The sequence below is a fragment of the Tupaia chinensis genome, unplaced genomic scaffold (genome assembly GCF_000334495.1).
Source record: "Tupaia chinensis unplaced genomic scaffold, TupChi_1.0 Scaffold138407_1, whole genome shotgun sequence".
Lineage (NCBI taxonomy): Eukaryota > Metazoa > Chordata > Mammalia > Scandentia > Tupaiidae > Tupaia > Tupaia belangeri.
The window spans coordinates 2,938,169-2,945,781 of record NW_006198305.1 but is presented as its reverse complement, the minus strand read 5'-3'; positions in this window follow the sequence as shown (position 1 = coordinate 2,945,781).

Below are 7,613 nucleotides of genomic sequence, written 5' to 3'. Positions count from 1 at the left end.
TCTGTTTTTATATTTTTAATTTTCAAGAGCATTTTTTGTTTTCCTTGATGTTTTTATATATGTATGTAATATATGTATGTTATATATATATACATAAAATCTTGTTCTGTAATTCTATTAATTTTTATTGAAGTTTCTTTTTTTATACCTCATATTTCTTTAAATTGCCTTTAGCTGTTTAATCTCATTAGTACAGTATTCTAAGTTTAAAGATATGTCTTGTCTGTAATTTTGTCCAATTTTAACAACTATTATTAGTAGCAGTTTTTTTCTTTCTGAATCAGTCTTGAATTTCTTTCAAAAGCCTGAGCTTAGTGTGAACTTAGCACTCTTATTTTTGTTGGCAAACACATGCAATCTGCTTGCAATATGCACTCACACAATTCTTTTATGCACAAGTGATTCAACAGTCACCCATCCCCCAGCCCCTAAGGTACTAACATCAGTTAAAGCAGCTATACTATTTTATTAATCTCTGTAATATCCCATATCTTGAGCTCAAATAATTTTTTTCCTGGTTGAGAGCCAATGTAAGAGATGTGAACAAATGTGCCTTGTCATAAATAGGAGTGTCTAAACTACATGTGTCATATTTTCAGTGAAGAACTTACCTCACACACTGATCATCTCTGCCACATCAGTCGGCACATTTTAAGACCTGAGAGAAAATAGTAAGAACATGTTGTATGCTGTCTAGCACCTGATTATTGCACTAATAATGTTCCAAGTAGGTAATTTATCACAGGAGTACTTAACAACAGCCCTCCACTCCCCTTAGATATCTCTAAACTCTCTGAAATCTACTACATAATCATGTAATAATCATAGCCTTTCCTCCTAGTAAAAACCCTTAGAGATCACTTAATTTAATTCCCTTGCTTTATGTTTGGGGAGCATGGAGAGAGTCAATAATGTGCTCCAATTGGTCTAATCAGGGCTCTCTCTCCTACCCTCAATATGCTCTGCCTCAATGTTCTTGATGCTGCTTTCTAAAGGATCCTTGAATAATTCTTGTGGACTGTGACTAACAAGCATGTTGCTGTTCCTGAAGGCAGTGTGGGTTTTCCTGGATTAGTTGCTTGCTCTTATACCTGCAATCAGGGCTCTGGGCAGCCTTTGCTGCTATCCTCTTTCTTTACATGGAAAGATCTTGGACCTAACCCATTTGCAGCATTAGTAGATGAGGCCACTGGACTTCTAGAGGGTTTCAGCTCTTCAAAATGACCTGTACCCATGCCAATATGTCCATCCATATTGACTACTTTTAAAAGAATGGATAATTGAGACTTTCTTGAATGAAACCCCAGTTTGACCTGGGGTTGATTTCTTTCTGCCTGTCTTAAATTGCACATTATTCTGCACTGCTGAGGTGTGGGAAAAGAGCATGCACCACACTTGCAACTTTGCTGGAGAACCCTGACAATTCTACTCATTAACTTTTAAATTTAACAACCAGAGCTGAAAGGTATTCCAAAAGAAGAACTCCTAAAAGAATTTCCCTTGCCAGTTATCTTTGGCCTCCTGTTCTGAGTCTTGTACTTAGGAGCTTTTTGGGCACAGTAAGCATGGGCCCACAAACTTTGGGAGTCATCCTCCTGACATGATTCCTGGATGTGTTCTGTTATCTTTCCCCAAACTTTCAGTGGGCAACCAAGTCAGGATCCTGAATTCTAATTCTATAACTGACAATGCTAGACTTCTGCTTGTGTTTTAAGTTGTTGTGACTGTCCATTTTTGTGAAATAACTGATTCTCAGTACCTAATTCCATTGTTTCCTCTGCTATTAATAACTGGAAGGAGAAGAATTTAAAATAAATACAGCAAGATAGCTTGTTTTGACCAAATTGGTAATTAATTAATTCCATGTGCTAGAGGTTGCCATCAACATCTGTAGCAAGAGCAGCATCTTCTGGATGAACTGAAGAAATGAAAAGAACACGATGAGGAAAGTGTCTAAGATCTTAGTGCACATGGGTCTTTTCTGTATATTCAGGGATTGATGTTTCAGATTTTTCATGAGCAGCTCTCAGTGACTTAAGACTCATTAGTACCTGTGTAGAGAGGAATACAAGTGGGAGATGGAGATGGAAATCTATATTCAGGAATAGGACAAAGGGCCATGGCTATTCCATTCATGTGTGTGGCTTTCAAGAGAACCACATTCCTAGCAGGAGTTCTTTGAGCATTAAAGAATCTGCAAGAGAGAATTCTCTTCCTGTAGCATGGATATATGAAGATGACATTGTCAAAGAATTAAAAAGAGGTTTAAAAGGTAAGATAAGGATGCTGAATGGTAGCTATGCAAAAGCTTTTGTGTGGGCAATTGTGTATCTAGAGAGACTACTAGTCTTTCTTCCTACTGTATTCATTAGCTTCTACCAATCTCTGGTATATCTCCTAGGGAAATTTTAATTTTTTTCTCCCACCATCTCAAATTATTTGAGATTCAGAAAATATTTGCACATGTGTGAGTGTACACACACCCACGCCCACGCCACATCTCAGCTCATCTTGTCTGATCGCAGAGATGCTTGCTCTCACAGTCCCTACCTGTAAAACAGGAACAGTGATTTCCTTCTACTGAGCCCTACTCATGCTGTGTGGTAGTCATGTGTTTTCTGTTCATGCATAGCAGTTGCTGAATGATGTGCACATTTCTTCTTAGGGCCATGACTTGCCTTTCTTTCATTTGCAATACTTCCTATATTCTTTCTTAAATGAACAAAATCTTGGTACATAGCCTATCTAAAAATAATAATAATAATAAAAGAGTAGTACTGGTTTCCATTTCTAAGAGAATTTTGGCAGTAGAACCCACAAATACTGGATATTTTACTGTAATTGTCAATCAAGCACTGTGCAAATGGAAACAGTCTTATCTAGATAAACCCTCAGAGCAATTGTTCACAAGACACCATTTTGAAAGAATTTTCTAAACCCAAGTTGGGTTAAAAAAAATAACCTAAGAAATGAACACAAGGAAAGATTTAATGACCAAGAGGAATAACTATTCTGGTTTATAAAACTAAAGACTGATGACTCTTTTGTAGTCAAACATCATAAACCTGATTTTGTAAGTCAAGATTCCATTGTTTATAAGTCTGGATATCAAAATAAAAACCATTTGAACCAAAAAGGGGAATTCATTTTCAAGATCCTCAGTTCTCTCAGGGAATCTGAGGAAATGTTAAAGACTCTAACTATGGAAATAGCAGGGATGCTAACGGTCCTCCATTACAACCAGAACCATCTCTTTTGGCTTTCTCCACAGAGTAGATGTTGATGACATGACTCTCTCTTTACCACTGAGAAGAGATTGATCTAAGTGTCTCCACTCCAAGTGTAAATATTCAGTGTGGGACTTAGTGGCACAGTTTTGTGTAGGTGCTTATCTCTGGAACAATCAACTGTAGGCAGAAATAGGACACTAACTAGACCAGTCCAACTTGAATCTGGTGCCCACCTCTGGGTTAACCAACTGAGGCGGGTGAGGAGAAGTTCACATGTTAACTACATGAAGAGACGAGGGCCTGAACAGAAAATACCATAGGTGTTATCTGCACAGTCAGTTCAGCACTATTTAGAGAATTGCCCTTTGCGTGCTTATTTTCCTTACAACTTTGCTGATTATAGGAAAATAATATGTTTCTTCAACTTAGTGTGGAATGGAACCCAAGTTTGTGTTTGTGCCTGGGGGATATTTTTGGCTCTAGGAGGTTGGGCTCACACTCTCCCCAGAGTGAGCTCTGATGGCATTAAATATTGGCCTTTGTAAGAACCAAATACAAATGGATGTTAGCCAACATCACAGTTTAAAGGGTATTGTGTTTCTTCTAATTAAAGGCTCTTAGGCAGCAGCTGGGCTGAGGAAATGCTTGAATTAAAGATCAGCATCTTATGGCATGCTGATTTTTCAGTGAACTGTGAACTAAGATTCATTGCCACACACTTCTTCCTGCCACTTGTGAGGTTCATTCTCTCTGCTTGTTTCCATCTGAAGTGTGGTCAATGTAGCTTTCTTAACACAATTCCATTCCCTGTGTCATGTTATAAAAATAAGGACTGCCACATTGATGAAAGTATATGAAAGCTTCTCATCCCAAACTTACAGATTACCAGGGTTACTGGTTAATAATTTCTGATTTGCTTTATTATGAGAATATTCATGAAAATCACTGAAAGCAATGCAAATTCCAAAACCATCAGTAGGAAAATTGATCTATTCTGTGGAGAGAATTTGCATGGACATTATAACATATAGAATCTTAAAAGATATCACAGGATTAGAAAGAAATACAGCTGGGGATTCCTAGCAACAGAAGATTTTGTAGATCTGAGGGGGAAATGAAAGGTCTGAGGTACAAGAATCAACAAGGGAAAACAAAAATCAACAAATGGCTTGTGAAAATATTATGAAATATAAAAAATGGCAAATGTTTCATTAAAGATATGAAGGGAAACTTGCTCGAGAAAAAAAGTGATATAAAGGAAACCAAAGCAAATTTTTGAAAACATCTGTTTTGTGTTCTCAGTAAAATTAAAAAAAAAAATATGTCCTTTAGCAACCAAAAGAGGAAAGAGAAGATGATAAGGCAATAGACTAAGATTAAAAGGGAGTTGTCTAGGGTATAGAAAGGGATTAAAAAGGTTCATAAGATAAGAAGAGGTAGTAAAGAAATTCAGATTTAATGTTTTTCTAGCTACAGTCCACTGTGTGGGATCCAGATGCCTTAACTACCACCGGCTGGCCCAGGAAATGCCATTGTTAATGGGATGGCCAGGGATATTTATCTTTTGGTCAGTAAGCTTATAGGGTCATAGATGAATATTACTCTTAGAATGAGATGTGATTCTGCATCCACCATATTCATTATTCATCCATTATTTTTTATACTTATAAATAAAAATGCAGAGAAATTTTATTTACACAAGTGGGAATAAAAGTTTTATTGTAGTCATGTCATTCATTATTTTACTATACATCAAAAATTAATTAGGTAGCAGCAGAAGAATCTACAAAATCTTATAATTTTGTTGAAAGGAAAGAATTACATGGCATATAAAAACATGTGTTAGCCAGTCACTTGAATCTTTCATTTTATCAACATCTATATCAATTTTTCAGTTGATGGCAAACTGAAAAGTTTTCAATCCCTTGGCCAATGCACTTGTTTTGGCTATTAATGCTGCATAATAAACCACCAAACTCCAAGGGGAAAAAAATGTCATTTTATTATGTTCACAAATTCTGTGGTTAAGAATTGGTCAGGGCAAAATGATGATGGCTCATCTCTTTTTCTTGATGTCTGGAACCTCAGCTGGGAAAATTCAAAGGTTTGACTGAGGCTGAGGACTAGAATTATGTGGAAGTATGTTCCTGTAGTCCGTCCAAGCTGCTAAAATAGAATGCCACAGACCAGGTAGTTTATTATCTGTCTATCATCTATCTACCAGTATGAAAGAAAAAAAGAGAGAAAGGGAGGGAAAAGGAGAAAGTGAGAGAGAGAGGGACATTTGTGGCAGGATCTCGCTATGTTGTGATCCTCCTACTCAGGCCTCCCAATTAGCTAGAATTACAGGCATGAACAATTGTACCCAGCAAGTTCAGTTTGGCCCAGAAACTGAAACTAGCTCCCAGGAGGCTTTTAGCCTTCCAACCAGTGACACTATTTGTGTGCCATCATGGCTGGGCCAGACCTGGTTATTGGTTAAAAGCCTAAATTTATTTGTCACACTTGTGGAAGCTGGCAAGTTCGGGATCGAGGCACTAATGCATTGTATGTTTGGAAATGGCATTCTTGCTATGTCTTAATATGTCAGAAGAGATGGAAGGGCAAAGAGCTGGGGACAGATGCTTTGTCTTCACATGGCAAAAAAGAAGAGAACATTCCCTCCAGTCCTTTTATAAGAGGCCTAATTCCATATAGGAGGACTCTGTCTTCATGACTTAATGACCACTTAAAGGGATAACATTAACACTATTTCATTGGGAATTAAATTTCAACATATGAATTGGGAGGTGGGCACCATTATTCAAACCTTAGCATACCTTTTCTTACAAGTCCAGGACCAGAAATGGAACTCTCCTTCAAAGGGCCCACACATGACCTTTTCATGTGTCTTGGGTTATAACATCATGGCTCAGTGTCGTCATACTTCTTATAGGCTGAAGGCTCCAGTGCAAGTATTCTGTGAATAAAACAGCAATTGTATTGCCTTTTATGACCTGGACTTAAGTCATATAGCATTCCTTCTGATGAACTCTACTGGCCAAAATAGTCATGATCTGGCCCACATCTAAGGGGTCTCAACCTCACAGGGGAAGGAATATCAAAGTACTTGCAGCCACTTTTAAAATACCACCAGAGTGAAAGATATGTTTCTTTCTTTCTTTTAAAATTTATTTTATAAATTTAATGACAAAATATCACTTAGCTTGCAAAGTGAATTTACCCAACATGAATACATGTCACACCAGTCCAGCTGAGGATGCTATACACATCATCATCACCAGACAACAATTCATTTTTGTGTCCCATAAATATCTTCCCTCTCTATTTTTTCTCCTGAATTTCTTTCCTCACACTCTGCCCCTTCTTCTACCCTCTTTCCACACTGTATCCAGTATCCATAAACATTTTCTATGCTTCTATACATTCTAATATTTCAGTTTTCACCATAGAGTGCAGACAGTAAGTGAGGACATACAATGTCTCTTTCATAGCTTGGCTTGCTTCACTCAGCAGTAAATCTTCCATATTTGTCCATTTTCTATCAAATGTCAGGATCTTGTGTTTGTTGTTGTTGTTTTATGGCTGAGTAGTATTCCATAGAGTATATGTGCCACACTTTTTCCATACATTCACCTGTTTGTGAACATTTGAGTTGGTTCCATGTCTTAGCAGTTGTGAATAATGCTGCAATAAACATAGATGTGCAAGCACTTTTCTGACTAAGCATTCTTTTATCCCTTGGGTAGAATCCCAGGAGTGGAATTGCTGGATCATATCGTAGTTCTATTTGTAGATCTTTGAAGAATTTCCATATTGTTCTCCACAGTGGCTGGACTAATTTACATTTCCATCAACAGTAAAGGAGCGTTCCCCCTTTCACCACAGCCCCACCAACACTTAACCATTTTTAAAAAAATCTTTACCATTCTGACCGAGGTTAGGTGGTATGTCATTGTGGTTTTGATCTGAATCTCCCTTATGATGAGGGATGTTGAGCATTATTTTCATATGCCTTTCGGCTGTTTAAGTATGTTTTACTTAGAGTTTTAATTTTAGTTCAGTCTTCCATATTTTAATTGGGTTGACCATCTTTTTTTTTTTTTTTTTTTTCAGGTAAGCCATTTGAGTTCCCTGTGTATTCTGGTCAGCAGTCCCTTATCTGAAGCATAGATTACAAAAATATTCTCTCATTCTGAGAGTTGTTGATTTATACTAATTACTGTGTCTTTTGCTATGCAGGAATTTCTTAATTTCATGTTGTCTCACTTATCCATTTTGGGGATTACTGACTGTGCATCTTATTTAAGAAGTCTTTGCCTACCCCAATGTGTCCCAGGGTTTCCCCAGTGTTTTCCACCAATAGTTTTATAGTTTGAGGTC